Raw genomic sequence first — 17,119 nt, 5'->3', positions numbered from 1 at the left:
ACTTTAACAAATAAAAACTCTCTTGTTTTTAAGCACCTCAATAGTTCTTATTGTAAAAACCAGTACACCTCTGATTGTTTCAAAATCTTAGATTCTGCTGAAACATCCTACTGTCTTAAATTTAAAGAAGCTTTTTATATAAACAGTTTAAACCTTGAATTAAACGCCCAAATTCAATATTTTAACACCTTGTCTTAGGCCTAGGTCAGACGCCGATCTTTTCATGAGCCGAACTTAATTCCTTGAATTAAGTACATGAAAAGATCGGCGCTGAATCAAATTAGATCGGCTATTTCAATTTGGAACGGCTCACCCGTTCTTGTCGCCTGGCTTGGCCGAGAATTTCGCCTGTGGAACTGCCTTTCGAACGGCTTTGATTCGAAGACGTCGAACTTTTCATGTGCCGATCCTAATTCATAAATTATTATAATGGATTTTGAACTGGTTTTATTGGAACTGTATTAGGAACGGCCTCGGTAACGGCCAAAAAGTACGGCGTCTGAATCAAAAGGCGTACTTTTGTCAATTTAGGTCGGCCCAAACTTCGAATTGAGTTCGGCTCATGAAAAGTACGGCGTCTGAACCGGGCCTTAGTCTGGGTTTTTTATTCCAGACAATACCTACAATTTGTAACTCAGATAGCACCAACACTTGCAGGTAACGGTTTAGCCTTTCTATTGTTCATGATATCATTCTCACCTTAGCATGTCGTCTACATTTTTCTATTTTTGTCTTTGTAAGCTACCTATATATATAAGGTTTTTTGCATTCATCTCAATAAACTGAAGAAGGCATAAGTCATGCCGAATGAACATGCTTTTAAAAAGTGTTTAAAACCGTTTTTTTTTTTTAAGTTTGTGATAACCATAACAATTTTCATGAATTGCCTGATCATAAATTACTGACAAAAAGTAGAACGAATAGCTTGAAAAATGGCTTTTTAAAATACAAAGTTTCTTTCAAACAGCCAGAAAAAAAAAGCACTCATTTGAAGGAGCGATACATTCGGAAGTAACGAAAATACTGGAACTTTCGTCGGGACAGGGACTTGGGGACTGGGACGCGGGACGCGTGTTTGGGACGTGCACGCACGTGGGACGCGTGGGCTGGGACTCGGGGACGTGGAGACTCGGGGACGTGAGGACGGGGAAGTGGGGACGCGTAAACGAACAGACCAAGTTTTCTGGGTTGATTATGTATAAAATCAGAAACCCATGGGTTTCTGATAAAATACAATTTCCGGTCATAGTTAGTAGAGGGGACTAACTATGTTCCGGTCTTATTTTTTAATAGCTCCATTGAGAAACATAAAAACAATGCATTGAACATTGAAAGATATAACATAATGTAAAAATTAAGATAGAGACAAAAACATTTCTCAAGAGGGGAAAGCGCGAACGGAAGGTCCAAGGTTGTTCGCTTACCTCTTTTACCGTGAAAGATCTAGTTACAGAATCTTTCCAACGCGAATCTTAAACCTCGTGGGCAGCAATGGAGGACTTTCCCGGTAAGAACATACATGCTTTTCGTTGCTCTAATGTGGACGTTTGAATTGTCACAATATAGCACTCGTATAGTGATCGGATGTCGTCCCGAGAATTAATATTTCCGAATGTTTTCGTCCGTCCCAGACCCCACTTACACCTTTCTCGATTCCAGACCTCCAACCTGCTAGACCGAGTATTAAAAATTCAAAATGGCTGCTTTAAAGTTATGAAGCAACGACGATAGAAGGTAAGATTTATTTTTTATTTATCCTCATAGCTGATTTGAGGGCCCCCTGTGCCTGTGTACAGACTAGAAATTTAGTTGTGGGCAACTATTGGAAAGATTTCCGCACGCCCCCAAACCTCCTCCGCCACAGTTCTCTCTCGTTTTTTCTTTTATTAGCTGGCCGCGGGTCCTCGGTCGGTCTTCCTGTCTCTGCGGCATAACATAAGGGCTTCCGCTACTGTCTTGTTCCTCTCTGCCACTGCGCTCCCTTACTTCTTTGCCTCGTCACTCTTTCGGTGCTTGGGAGTGAAACGAAGTCGCTAGACCGCTCACCCCTTGACCCTGCAGAACATGTGCGGAATGTCCTTGGCTTCGGTGGAGAAAAAAAACTACGAAAAGTCATTTTTTGCCGGACTGCGCCGGAAACTGGCAACAGACTGTATACATAAACAGCAATCATGAAAGAACGAATCAGTCAAAAATTGTATGCATAAGTAGGGGGCTGTGCGGAAATCTTGCCCAACTATTTGTTACCGACAACTAAATGTAAAGGACAATTAATTCTGTCTGTTGGAAGTGTTCCACACATAAATTTTTGAGCGCTTGTTGACCCCTTGTTGTCGATGTCTTATTAGAGTCGAGCCATCGGGTGCTTAGGAACACTATATGCATGCTCATGATGCAGTGTTAACGGTTGTCAAAAGGCAGCCACCAGTAAGAAGAATTCCCAAGAAAATAAATTTCCTAACGGTGAAAAACAAGATATAGTAGGTGTTGTTTACAATTAGAGCCAGTCAATGCCGAGGGCAAGTCAGAGGAGCCCATACTTGTGAAGCTGAGGGCAAAATCCATCTCAAACAACAACAAAGAAAAAAAATCCATCTCAAATAACAACACAGTTAAGACTGGGAAATTCAGAATGTATCTGCCAGACTCCACGATAATGCATACAAGTTAACAAAATATAGACAAAGTAGTACAATGCTCCAAACCATGCTCAACTGCAGTTAAGCTCATACAACTGTTATTATGCTAGTAAAATCTCTACCTGCACACCTTCTCCCTCCCACCACTTAAATCGTAGCTATATAGACATTTCACAAAAATCCCATAATTTTATGCAAGGGGGGAAACTCAGATGTCTCAAATTATCAGAAAATAATTAATATTTCAAAAGGCCTATGCTGTCTTCACTGAGGCCTTCCAAGGGGTAAAAGCGACATGCGACATGACCCTGAATTCTGGTGACACAAGAACATTTTAACAGCGACAAGCGACATCATTATGGCACTGAAATGCAACAGCGACACAGTGCGACAGCAACACAATAGCAGGGAAAACGACAGCGAAATTTACAGCTGTTGGCTAGGCGACAGCGGTTCCCAGAAACATGGGACATTGCGACACGGCTTCCCCCTGTTGGAAGGCCTCTTTACAGTATTGAGTGCTTAAATCAATGTGTCTTTATTTTGTTCTCTGCAGTTCACTTGACTTCCATTAATCCATCAGCTGCCATGTGTAACTTACTGGCCCAGTGCCCAGGGTGGATAATGCTATCACCAGATAAATCACTATCTGGAATGGATAAATATTGACAAAACTAACTGCAGTACTCAATCCTCTGGATAGTGATTTGTCAGGTGTATAGCATCATTCATCCTTGTTAAACAACTGAGGAGCCACCTGATGACTGCTGTTGACATTTTACATGTTCCTGACGCAGCACCTGTAAAGGTAAGTCACACATCTTTAATCATCAGCTCAATCACTGATTACAATAAACCCGTACCACTTAGCTCCTTTTTACTCAAATTATGTAATTAAAATAAAAGAAATAAATATAAAATGGGAATTTGCAGTGGCATTTTCGCAGAGTGGCTCTTCATCTACTGTTTCCTGATCAAATTGGAATTTAGAAGTGCTGCCTTTTGTCAAAGGAGGAAAACTGGAGAAGCTGAAAAAACCCCTTGAAGCAGGGACAAGAACTAACAACAAACTCATCCCACATATAATGTTGGGTTCAGGAATCAAACCTGGGCCACATTTGGGAGGCGAGCACTCTCACCACTGCATTTTAATTAAAATACAGTAATTTAATGCCAACATAATGTTGGCTTTTTTAGTTACCGGTATTATTTTATTATTCAGCCAACTTTAATGTTGGCTAATTTAATTATTCAGCCAACATTTGAAAGGCTGGAGGCAACAACGTCCACTTCGAATTTTGGCTAAATTGAGCATTGTCAAAACATGATAACTCCAAATTCGCATGCAGGTTTGTTTACTGGTGTGCTTAACATTTTCCTATATTTTATTTTACTGGTCTTTGCTGAACATTGAGCTATTGGCACAAATTACATGTAAATTAAGTTGGATGTAATTATACCTGACATTTGTCTTCTTTAATTTCTACTTTTAAGGATCACTAAAGAACCAAGCGTTTACTGAATACAAAGACATCATTGTACAATAATTTTCAATTATAATTGTAAATTAAATTTATAGTGGTGAGTATATTTTTCTACCTCTGCTGTCATTTGCACTTTTTAATAGATCCAAGTACATGACTGTACATGTGTGGGAGGCATGGTGGCCTAATGGTTAGTGTACATGCTGGACTCTGGATGGAGTGGTCTGGGCTTAAACCAGAGGCTGGGGTCATTGTTCTTGTACTGTGTGTCTCCATCCAGATTTAATGCCGGAGGTTTGCGGCATTGAATCTCCATCCAAATTTAATGCTGGAGGTTTGCGATCGACTAGCATTCCATATGGGGGGAGGGAAGTAGACGTACCTCTAGTTACAGGGCGTCAAAATACGCCTAATACAGGTGCCAATGCGACTAAATTTTTCACTTTGGCGACCAAATCCTGAAAGTTGGTCGCCAAATTGGCGAATTTGCACAATCGACCTCAAATCGCATCGGATTGCTTAATTAATCAAAAACTGCATAACTCGTAAGAAAATCGCACAGGGTGAGCAAAGTACACAATAACTTCTTGCTTCGTGTAAAGATCTTACATCTCAGCTAAATATATTAGTTTTGAAGGTTATTTACCTGTCCAAGAAAACCTCTGATATGGTTTGCAATCGACTTTTTTTGGCGGGCAACTTCTTTTTTCAGTTTCGAGTAAGCCACACAAACGGCCACACAATAAATTTGCTTTCTATCTTTGCTCTTTGTGTTGCATTGAAGTTTACAACTTACAAGGCAAAATGGTTCAACTTGAAATGTTTAAATCCATAGATGAAGCCAAAAACATCGCCAAATGACTGTCAACATGCGTACGGTATGTGCACCTATTTTGATACGGTACTTCATGTAATGTCACCAAAAGTCTTCCCAGTTCTTGTGCACAAAAGCCATTTCGAGATTGAGATAAATGCAAATGTGATGAAAATAATTTATTTTAAAGGGACTATCTAGTAAAATGACAGAATGAGAAGTGTTTTATTTCTTTTTTTAAAAAAATGGCGACCAAAATTTTTGGAATTGGCTACCATTTTGGTATATTTAGGAGCCAAGTGGCTACTGGGGAAAAAAGTTAATTTTACGCCCTAAGTTAATGCTTTATGTCACAGAAACCAGAGTTATTTATAAGCACCATACATATGGGCCACTAGCGTTGAATTATGCAGACTTATATATTTAGACAAAAGTAAGGAATTTTTAATGGACTACAAATAATGGTGTCATGCGCATTGTGTGGTTCCAGAAAATGTCCATACTCTCCACACAGAAGGGATTGGAAATTCCTGGGAGTGGGAGGGATCTCAAAGGTCAAAAACTTTATGGAAATGTTAGAAGGTTAATTGGCTGTGTGTGTGTGTGTGTGTGGGGGGGGGGTTCTCAGAAAAAAAAAATCAATTCTATGGGGACGGTATGGATAATTTATGGAACTATACCGTCCATCAGATGTTTTATGCAAAGTTGTCACATTGAATATTACCTTATTTTGTTTTAAATTAACAGCTAACGGTTACAGTAGTTGTTTATTCTGGTTTAACTGTACAGTAGAATCCAGATTTCTCTAACCCTAACAATACTTACTTCGATCCTGGACATAAGTGAAGGGCAATGCATAGGGCTTGCACAAGATTCCTCCTTTGTAGAAATTTACTTACAGGGACTTCATACAGCCACCAGTCGCATCCTGCATGGATCTTAAAGATCCCAACGTTCTCACTTTATCTTCATTCCGAGAATTCTTTAGGTTATACCATAGTTATTTTTGTGGAAAGCTTGATGGGAAAACAAAAATTAACATTTATTTAACAAAACCATAATATTTTACTAGATCACTTTCCTCATTTTGTTAAAATTTGTTGCTACTGCCCAGATAATTTGTAATAATTTTATTTTAACAGTTGTTCTCTAGGAACAAAATGGCAGAGGCAGCAATGGACACTTCTGGTAGCAGTTCAAATGATGTCCCACCTGAGCTAAGTGTTCATGTTCCATCCATAAAAGATATTCGAGCACCACTAAACTGAGGATCCAGATGACACGAATCTGCCTGTTGAATTCCTGTTGGTGACGGTCAAGAACTGTGAATTCATAGCTTGTTATATGCAGTTGAAAGAAACATTGATGCTGGTTTGATGGTGTTGGTTATGTTTACTTTGGAGACATGTGTGCAGGTCAAGAGAAGAAAGTGAAAGTTGCTTTGATAAGATGCTACAAAGGTTCAACTGGTCCTGGCAGTTCTCTGATTACTGTCAAAAATGCTGTCACCAAACTAAGGCCCAAGGGTGTCATTTCTGTAGGAACCTGTAGTGGTTTGAACCCTGAGAAAACCAAGTTAGGAGATGTTGTTGTCTCCGCAAAATTAACGACGTATGCATCCAAAATAGTTACCAGTACTGAAGAGCAATCAACTGGCATGAGAAGTTATGTTAGCCGGCATTTTCTTGACCTCATCAAACATGCAGGCGATGGCTGGGAGGCACCTTTGAAAAACCCGGCAGCACGTAAAGTCAAAGTGCATTGTGAATGGTGAGTTTTTGAGTGGTCCTGAGCAGATCAGTGTTGGTTGGCGTCGTGAGGAACTGGCTAAGTCATATCCTCCGGCTTCTGCAATTGAATTGGAAGGTGAAGGTAGGTTGTCATTTGTCAGTTGGTCACCTGAATTATGATTATGTAAAAATATCTTGGTCCAAGAGCCTTGGTAGTCATTTTTCAAAATTGAAAAATGCTGAAATTGCAGTCAGGGATAGGCATAACAAAAATTCCCAATTTTTTGAATATGCTGGACTAGGAGTGATTTCTTTCAAATGAACGAAAACTTCATTTAGCAACTGTCCGCCATATTTACTTGCCTGGGTGTCAAAGGAGGCGTGGCTTAGTGAACAAGCCTTCAAATGCTATTATCACTTATCGTGGGATGTTAATAGCGTCATTAGCCAACTTTCTCCAGCCTTGTCCCCAGGCCAATCTGCGCTATGCCACTGAGCGGAGGAGGCCTGGAACCAAACAGGATGGCAGGCAAACAGGCAAACAGATAGCAGCTTTCCAGGTGAACTGTCACAACAAGCTTGGCGGGTGACGTCACATCCAAACTTGCCGGGGTGACTAGGGACGAGGCTGAAGTTTCTCGACCAATCTCAGCCAATGCCCCGATTCTTATATTCGCCACTGAAATTATACTAATTTACAAGATCCATTTTTCTAATCAGTTGGATCATTCATTTACTAAGTGATGAGACACTGGAAATCCTCACCTGAAAAATAAATTCAGTGGTTGAGGCTAGTTTCAAACCCACAACCTTCAGGTCCATTGTGAGATTGAATCAAAAGCAAAAAGCTCTTTAATAAGTAAAAGAGCCTACCTGTATGACTGAGGATTATTTTAGACTAGAATCAAAACACTGTTTGCGTGTTTCTCTCTCAAGTTAACACTCATAGGTGTGTTGTTTTCTATTTTTGCAGGTTTTTTCACGGCTGCATTCGATGGTCAGATTGAATGGCTAGTAGTAAAAGGAATCGCAGATTATGCTGATGGTACTGAGTGTGTATCAGAGAATTGGAGTCCTTTTGCTAGTGTGATGGCTGCTTCTGTTGTTGCAAATATTTTGAGTGATCCGGTTGTTTTCCAGGGATGGCCCCATTACAAAGGTAATCATGATAATGAAAACTTGTTCTCGGTCTTGGACAGTTAGACTTTTTGAGCGTTGTGGAAGCTTCAGTTGTTGCTACTGATATTTTAAATGAACCTTTAATGCTTCTTAATTGAGGTGGTCATGATTTAAGTGTACATTTAATTACATTATTTTTTTTTTTTTTTTTTTTTTTTTATTAAAGGCACTTAAACCCGGGCCCCCCACCAGGGCCAGAGAGCTTTTCATACATGTACGTTTCTTTATAGATAGCTGCAAACCGCGTTTATATGAGAAATTGCAAAGTTGGCCTGGGGGCAGGGTGACCCTGGGTGAAGGGTCACTTGCTTTGAAGATAGAGTGACCCTGGGGAGCGAGCCATTTTTCCCATATAAAGAGTTTGGTTATTTTTGCCTCGCCTACCATATATTTCATATATCGATCATTTATATTTCTTTCTTCTTGCAGATGTGTCAGGGGAAGAGCCAAGTGCAACCAAGCGCATCAAACTTGAAGGTATTTGTTATTTAGTATTAAAGCTTTATAGGTGCAGGTTATCTGTACATCTGATTTGGGAAAAGATACCTTCAGGAATCTCAATACGGCTCAAACTAAGCACTGCAAATCTCCTTACATGCCTCCTGGCTATGAAAAAAGCTCGACATTCACTTAGACTTCAGCAGTGAAATTCAAAGCTTGAAATACAGTACATAGCTTGTGGTCGAGATAAATAAGAAACTGAAGGAAAACTTGATTGAAAGGACCCAATGTCTTCTGAATACAAATTTTATAGGTTACAGATTTTGAATCAAATTTCTTATTCAGTCAGTTATTCATTCACTGAGTTATTCAGTCAAGGAGTCAAAATCATTGCCCAGTTCATTTTATTCCTAAATGTGGTAAATTGCTGCAAATGACAACTGTTGAAATGGTGAATAATCTATGAAGTTAATAATAAAACAAGTCTATTAGTTCTTTTGTTGCTAATTACTTTTTTAGGGGTTTTTGGTTGGGGGCTAATCATCTTCAGGTTAGGGGCTAATCAATTAAGAGCTAATTACTGACTCGCCACTTGGCCCTAACTAATTTCTTTCTTTTCAAATTGGACTCCCTTCATTACGGTAGGGCATATACCTATAGCGATGATCTTATTATCTGAACGGTAAAAAGAATTTGGTTTTTCAGAAAAGTGGGGTTATACGAGATAAATTACTGTACCTCTGTATCCTAATCAATGGCTCTTCGATTAACCTCATGGTAATAGGCCAATTCCAATATATTAAAATTCTAACTTGGCCGCTCAGGAAATGATCAATTCATCGATGTGATATCTTTTGTTTTATTCCCCCAAGCCTCGGATCGAAGTTAGAATTTTAATATATCAAAAAAGGCCTATTCGGTGAAGTGCCGACCTTTGCATTTTTTCCAAATAAGCGTCCAATAATGTAACGCAATCTCACCTCATTGACCTTTAAATGTTTTATTTTTCCATGGGAGTTGCGTCATTGATGGTTCGTGCTCTCAGGCTTCGTAGCGCCAATTCTATTTTTTTATTGACTGTCCACAGCCCTCTATTTTTTCGTGTTTTTTTTCGATCGATGAGCGCGCGGTTAGAAATTTTTTTACCACCAAAATATTTAAGTGTAACCTTTGATTCTTTTAGCATTAAAGGTCAAATGAACAGAAATTTTAAAATGCCATTTTAACCAACCAAACCCTATAACTATCCATTATTGAGGGAAATTAAAAAAAAAAATTGCTTTCCGAGCCTTAAAGCGCGAATTACAGCAAAAAATACGAAGATTTCCGAAGGCTTCACGAAAACGTTTTTGAATGACTGCGCACTGAAATCGAAGGAATGCAACGAGTTTTTGACGTCGTAATTTTTGAAGACGACCGCAGACCGATTCCGCAGTCCGCACTGTTTGTCAAAGTTCGAGACAATAGAGAGCTTAAGCAAGGACAACGGCAACGTCAACGACAACGTCTAATGGAAAATGAATTTATATTTTACTTGAGAATCTTGCAACTTTCCGGACAAATTCTGCTTATTTATCGCTTTAAGAACTAGCTCCCACTGAATATTCAAAGAGAGCGTTCAACCCCAAATAGAAAAAAAAAAATAGCCGTCGTGGCTGACGTTGCTCAAAATACGCAGAATTTGATCATTTCACGTTGTTGTTCTGCAGAAAACGGCTTTCAATTGTACCAAGATTCAAAACGCACGTGCAGATAATTCTGCTCATTAACGTTAAATGCTAATGAGAAAGAACAATGGAGATTTCTGATTTGTTTTCTTACCAGCGTGCATTCTACCTTTGTCTCACATGATATGCAAAACGTCAGCAAACAGAACTTTAAGCTATTTTTGAGCTTTAGCTATTTTATTTTTTTAAAAATGCGCATCTGTGGACAACAACCAACAATCAATCAACTAAAAAACGGCCGAAAAGATTGAAATAACTGCTTGAAATGTCACTAAACACATTTATTTAAATTCAAAGGTGCGGTCTGCGAAATCGGTCTGCGGTCGTCTTCAAAAACACCAATTATGACGTCACAAGTTCTTATTTCCGACAATTTTCCGACGTTTTTTCCGAGCACTCTACGATTATGAAGGCCTGGAAAAAGCATTTTTCAACTTGATCTTTAAGTAAATTTGTTTTGTAAATATGTTTACTTTTCTATCAGCACGTAGATAGCGTTATTTTTGAGCAGCAGATAAAATTTGAGAGAAAAATGCGCCCGAACACTTCGTGTTTCTGATCGACTCGAAAAGGCGAAAAACGAATGACGTGACACGAGATGACGTGCCCGGAAAAAACGTGCTCCGTTGATGTCGTGTTTACTAAAACACGTCACATGGCAAGCGTCACTGCATGTAGCTTATAGCTGCTATCAGTAATTCTCTATTTTTCACCTTTAATGTTTTCTTCTTCGAAGAACAGCTTTTGAGGAGTAAAGCATGCAAATGACAAGCTAAACTGCAAAGCGTAACCTTTGTGATCCTTCTTCAGGCGAAGCGCAATTATATTATATCAAGAGAGAAATTGTGTCTGTTTACCAATCAAATAAAAAACAAAAAAATACATGTCAAGTGGTGTTCAATAAATACACTGCCTTTAACGTTGTGTTATCTGTATGCTCTGAAAAAATGGAAAGGGAAAATCTAATACTTTGACCTTTTGCTTCTTAATGAACAGATTCCGCGGCCTTATTTTTGAAATGGTGTCGGGAACAGCTTCGCGAGTTTTATAACACCATGAGTCAGGTGAAAATCACACCTTGGGATCCAGACAATACTGTGCATATTGATGATATTTACATACAGTTATCAATGCTGAAAGATGACAGAAAACCTGACAGAATAACGAAAGAAAAGCTTTACGACTACAGCGAGATATTCAAAGGCCATGGACGTCATCTTAACCCTAAAAGAATTCTCGTGTACGGCAGACCGGGAATAGGAAAATCAACTTTCACTCAGAAAATTGCTGTGGACTGGACAAGAGGCGAGAAAGAAATGTTAAAGGAGTTTGATGTTTTACTATTAATTAAGCTGAGAGACGTTCGCGACATTGAAGACTTCTGTGCCATGCTGAAAACTGCTGAACTATTGTCTGCTGATGAACCAATGGGAGTCAATAACTTGTACGAATATGTCTGTCAGAACCAGGACAAAGTCCTGCTCGTTTTGGATGGCTATGATGAGTACAGCGCTGGAAAATCATCGCCCGTTTATCAGATTTGGAAAGGCAGTAAGCTGAGACGTTGTTGTGTTGTTGTCACCACACGGCCAGTGAAAGAGGATGAGCTGAGAGGGCCAAGTCACGTTCAGTTCGAAATCAACGGGTTTGATAGTCCGGAGCAAGTTAAACGGTTTGCGAGCAAGTTACTTAGTGATCAAAAAGACGTTGAAGAGTTAGTTACATACCTGTGGAAGCGAAACCTCCAGAGCATGGCGGAGATACCACTTCTCCTGTTAATGTTGTGTCTACTCTGGAAAGAGAAAGATCGTAAAGGACTACCCACATCTCGGGCGGACCTTTACATAAGATTTATGCAGACCCTCTTGGATCACCTGGCTGCAAAAGATTCAGATGGGTCGTTTCAAAGCATAGATGAATACAAAGAGGAACTCACGAAATTAGGAGAACTGGCATTTTATGCTCTTTTGGAAGGCTGCCTTCATTTCAACTTTAGCAAACTGCCCGATGGCGATGTCTTTAAGAAATTTATTGACGTCGGGTTTTTTCAAGTCTCAAAACTATCAAGTCTGAATCCTGAGAAAATCGTATATTATCTCCATAAATCTGTTCAGGAGTTCCTTGCAGCCTGGTTCATCGTTCAAGAACTGATGATCAAGAAGAATGAAACTGTCGCCTGCCTGTCAAAAGTCGACTCGCTTGAAAATATAGAGAAGATGGTTGAAGTTCTGAAATTCGTCTGTGAGTTGTCATCAGATGCTGCCCGTGGTGTTCTCAGTCATCTGCGGATCATAGGAGAGAAAGAAGGTCTCACAGCGTATAACTTCACTAAGACGCCTACTACTGCTGATTTGTCAAGAGATCAACGACAGTTTATTTCTGTTAGTTCTGATTGTTTGTTTCGCTGTCCAGCCTCAGACAGACATGCTTTGTTTCCTTTGTTTCTTGAGACTGTTAATTATGTTCTAATACTAAATCAGAAACAGCTTCCTATTGCTGCCAGAGAACACTTACTGAAATCCACTAACAGTTTTCCAAACTTTGTATTTTTTGAGATGTACAAATAATGTAATGGATGATGACATTTTCTCTATAATGGCTGATTTGAACACGGCCGTTGTATTGTGTTCTGGGGAGATTAGGACCGTAAAAAAGTACGCCAATCTATTAGTAAGATATTTTTTCTTAAAGAAAGAAGGACAGCAAATGTTTTTCTATCTTGCTGGAATTCGTAATGGCCCTCTGAGTACTGAACTGCTTACTGAACTCACATCAGCACCAGTGTCTCCCCCTCAGGAGCCTGTCGATGATCTGCCAAAGAATCAAGACAACAGCGGAGCTTTGGTTTTGGCTGAGAACGTGCCGAAACAGACTCGGCAGCATTGTCTGTCATTTGTCAGAGGGATTGAAATTAAACACCCAACAAGTAAGGATCTCATGGATGTAAATAACGTGTTACCTTTTGTAACAAGTCCTCGAAACGTTTATATCGAGGGTTTCTATGATGTTACCTACGACGCTCAGTTGATAGAGGGTATGGTTTCCAGTACTCACTTCACTGACAACCTCCACACCCTAACACTTGCAGGGATCAATTTGACAGCAAAGTCTGCTACTAGCATTGCTAAGTCACTGCACCAGACTCCTAACTTATATATGCTCGACTTGTCACGGAATCCTTTATTCAGTAGTGTGAGTGATCTGGCTGAGAACCTTCATCACGTGCCACAGTTTACTGAATTGAAGTTGATTGATGTCCATATGGGAGATAAAGAGTGTGAGATACTTGCCGCTTCACTAAAGGATGTTAAGAAGTTACACGTACTGCATTTATCAACTAACCCACTGGGTCACGGGATCATTGAACTGGCTAAACACCTGAAATGTGTTTGTCATATGACCAAGCTGTGGTTGAATGATACACAGATGGGTGAAGAGGAAGTATCAGCACTGGCCCATTGTTTACATAGTATTCCAGAGTTAAAGAATCTTGATTTATCATTCAACCCACTGGGACACGGGATCATTGAACTGGCTAAACACCTGAAATGTGTTCAGCATTTGACCGAGTTGGGGTTGCGTTCTACACGAATGGGTGAAGATGAAGTATCAGCACTGGCCCGTGCACTGAAGTATGTACCAGAGCTGGTGTTACTTGAACTAGGGTCCAATCCCCTTGGCCGAGGAGTCAGTGATCTGATCCAGCATCTAAGCAGTATTCCTAAGCTGGAGGACCTGGACCTAATAGGTGTTAAGATGACAAAGAAAGAAGTCGAGGAGTTGTGTACGGCAGTACGTGAAACAAACATTGAGTTGTTCACTGATTACCATGTAAGTGTTCTATTTATGTTGACATTTTAATCTACTTTGTGTGTTTTATACATTCTAATACTTGGCGCCGTTTGCAGTGAGGTGCATAAAATAATTCTACTATGCCGAGCTAGGAACATTCATTATTGTTTGCAAGCTTGTCTCCTTTTGCGAAACATCATCTGCACATCTGTACTCTAATAGATGGCAGTAACTAACCAATCACAACACGCGCAGTAGCTCGGTTATTGTATAAACTCTTCTATTAAAAACTAGCCATGGTATATTGAAATTCCAGAGTTTTTATTGGTTTACAGGCCATGGTATATGAGCTCATAAACCGTGGACCACAAATATGGTAGGTGTACGCGTCGTTGAGAACAGCAAGGGAGCTCAAATATTGCAATTCTTTCGGTGTTTTAAATAAAACAATTACTCCACTTGCGCTTGTTAGATATGAGGTAGTAATAGCCAACTCAGCGTTACCCGCGCTCATGAAATAGTTGTTCAATAGACCATGGAAATGACGCCATAAAATATCCAAAACTTTGCAGTGAAACATTTTGTGACGTAAAAAAAATGTCGACTTGTTAAGCTGACGAACGTTAAATTTTGCTTTTCTTTTTTAACTTCCGGTGCATAAGCCAAAACTCTTTTGGAGTAATTTCTTACTCTCATGAAAGCGAATACTCATTGGCCATGCACTATCCAGTAACATCTAGTTTCTCAAATAGTCTCAGAATCGACCTCGCCTAGCGACCATGGACATCAGCCCACAGAGTTCGCTTTCCACTAAACATCCAGTGCTATGTAGCACGCTTTTCCCAACGCTAAACACGTCTGATCAGCAGTGCTTAAGACATTTTCAAAAGGAAACAAAGAGAAACTTTTTTTCCTTTGAAATGAATCAGTGATGGTTGTTGAAGAGGAGAAAAGGCTGCATGCCTTGTTTGTTTGTATCTTCTACGCTGAAAAGAAATATTGGAAAAAAATGATGTTTGCGTGAGTTCTCTCATCTCTCCTCGCGCCTGGCGCGGCCTCCCCTCCCCGGGCGGTCGTGCCGCCTCCGTCTCGTTCCGTCGGGCGGCCTTCTCGGCCGCCTTCGCCGTTGTTCTGGCCTTCCCCGTGCTCGCTTTCCCTCTGTGTCCGTCCTTCTGCCCTCCCCCTCCTTCCTCCCTCCCTCCTCTCCTTCCTGCGGTGCTCACCTTGTCCTCTTGTTTCGTGTTCGTCTTCCGGTTGTTTTTGTGGCCTCTTTTCCCTTCGGCCGTGGTCCCTCCTTCTCGTCCTGTGTGTCGCTTCGGGCCATAGAGAAGCAATGCGAAAAATAATTGATCATAACATACTGCTGACAAGGGTTGAGCTAAAACCTGAGAAGGGTCTTAGAGCTCTCTACAAAAATAGTCCAATTCTATGCAGCACACTTTTTCAGGGGTATTATAGCTTAGAATTAAAATAACAGGACTTTAAATTTAGGTGGTAATAGTAATAGTATACACAAAAAAGCGGGTTGATCACTTCTTTTATTTGGAACAAGCCACACTACTGTGCTTATAGATAACACGTGGATATTGAAACCCTTTTGAGATTCCGAACAGGAATCACAGCATGGAAACTAGGATTTACGTGAAATTAAAGGTGGTCAATATCTGGTATAAAGTTGGTTATCCAACTGTACACCATCAATTAAATGTTGTTTAAGGTGGTTTAAGCGACCATTACGCTACCGTGTTACTTACTTATCCTCATCGGGCCCATGAGGACTCTTGAGGCCGGTTACGCTACCGTGTGTAAATGTAATTTAAAGTTGGTGTAAAGGAGTGTCTTTATCAACCTTTATACTTGAGTGTAAAGCTGGCATAAAGGTCTTCTTTAAAAAATGTAAAGTTATCGTATAGCTGATTAAATTCCAAATTTACGCCAGATTAACTTGAGCTTTACACCACGGTAAAGTTATGTTTTTATGCTGTAAATGATATGCTGAAAGATATTTCTTGATGTATGTTGTTGTTAGTTACTAAAATTTTTAATCTTTACCATGCAGCAAGCTGTCACGACAGGTTGTAATGGGATTTACTATCCGTTTTTCTTCTCTCTGATAGACCGAGGATCCTGAGAGCGATGTCTCTCGACTAAGCACAGCGTGAGTTTAAAGAAGGTGGGCCGGACTTTTGGCACGAGACAAATACTTTATTTGCCAATGAATGAGAGGAGATAAATTCCCAAGCTGAGTCGGATTGTTTGTCACAAAAAGTCCGAGGAGATGTGATCCTGGATGTGTCATGATGTGTTCGGTACCCAAGCGACTTGATTACTATTAAACTCAAAAATGATATTTACTGTACATACGGTAGAAATTGCTTAGTGCCCAGTCTCATTAAAAAAATTCACTTGTGCGTTCTTCAAGGTAATCAACTGACTACCCCCTTTATTTCTTCATCTTTCAATTCAAACTCGATCTTGCTACTTAAGTAACGCCAATGCAATACTCCATGAAAATTAACCCAAGTTTTCTCGTACTGTCATAACTTTGTGTTGCGCCATCTTCGGAGACACAGGGTAGGTAATCGGGACGGTAGTAAGTTAAATCTGGTGAAAACGGCATAAGCGAAAGTTACCGTTTGCAACTTCCTCCGTTTTCACTTTCTCCCTCCCTGATGTAAAACCAAGGCAAAACTAGTTTACAGTTTACAGGAAAAAAGCACAAGCACAAGAAAAGCGCAAGAAAGGAGACGTTTTTCTTCTGCTATGAGCTGCTATGGTTATCTCACGCCGGCAAATGCACGATTTTTCTTATGCCCTATGTTTGTGCTTATGCCGTCAGTGCTTTTTGCAAAAAGAACAAGTGTCAAAAAAAAAAACTGTTCGCACTTCCTGTGCTCGTATGCTTACGCTTTCGTAATGTCGTGGATCGGCGAAAGCTAGGATTTTTAGTGTAACGATTTTAACAGAATTTTAGGCCACATTTGAACTTTTATATTAATATCTCTAATATCGCTTATGTTTATGCTTGCATCGTTCGTGTAAACATGACTTTCTGCTTATGTTTATGCTGTGGCTAATTAATGAGTAAAACTGGTCTTCCCTCTGGGCGCAAGCTCTCGCAGAAGAATATGGTTTAGCCTTGCTTCCTAAGAAGATGCCATTCGATCTTCCCAACACGAAAACGATTACACCGGCGTTACACAGATCTCAGTTCTCAGCCGCACAGAGCTGCAACGGACATTATTTCAGGGTGTTCTATCCTACGTCTAAAGTGCCTCTCTCAGTCTCCCAACTGAATACCCACAACCCAGTA

The 17,119-nt window shown here is 40.0% G+C and overlaps 1 pseudogene across 1 annotated transcript; it reads left to right on the top strand.

Moving 5' to 3' along the window:
* The first annotated feature begins 1,673 nt into the window (after positions 1 to 1,673).
* Positions 1,674 to 16,232, top strand: LOC144644417 (NLR family CARD domain-containing protein 4-like; annotated as a pseudogene). Its single transcript, XR_013569109.1, has 9 exons — positions 1,674 to 1,734; positions 3,196 to 3,447; positions 4,134 to 4,220; positions 4,959 to 5,001; positions 6,080 to 6,809; positions 7,641 to 7,826; positions 8,276 to 8,323; positions 11,011 to 13,845; positions 15,924 to 16,232. The product of XR_013569109.1 is annotated as an NLR family CARD domain-containing protein 4-like (transcript).
* Positions 16,233 to 17,119: the final 887 nt, after the last annotated feature.

This window comes from Oculina patagonica, chromosome 2, assembly GCF_052425735.1.
Source record: "Oculina patagonica isolate OP01 chromosome 2, crgOcupat, whole genome shotgun sequence".
Taxonomy (NCBI): domain Eukaryota; kingdom Metazoa; phylum Cnidaria; class Anthozoa; order Scleractinia; family Oculinidae; genus Oculina; species Oculina patagonica.
This window is presented reverse-complemented; position numbering and strand designations above follow the sequence as displayed.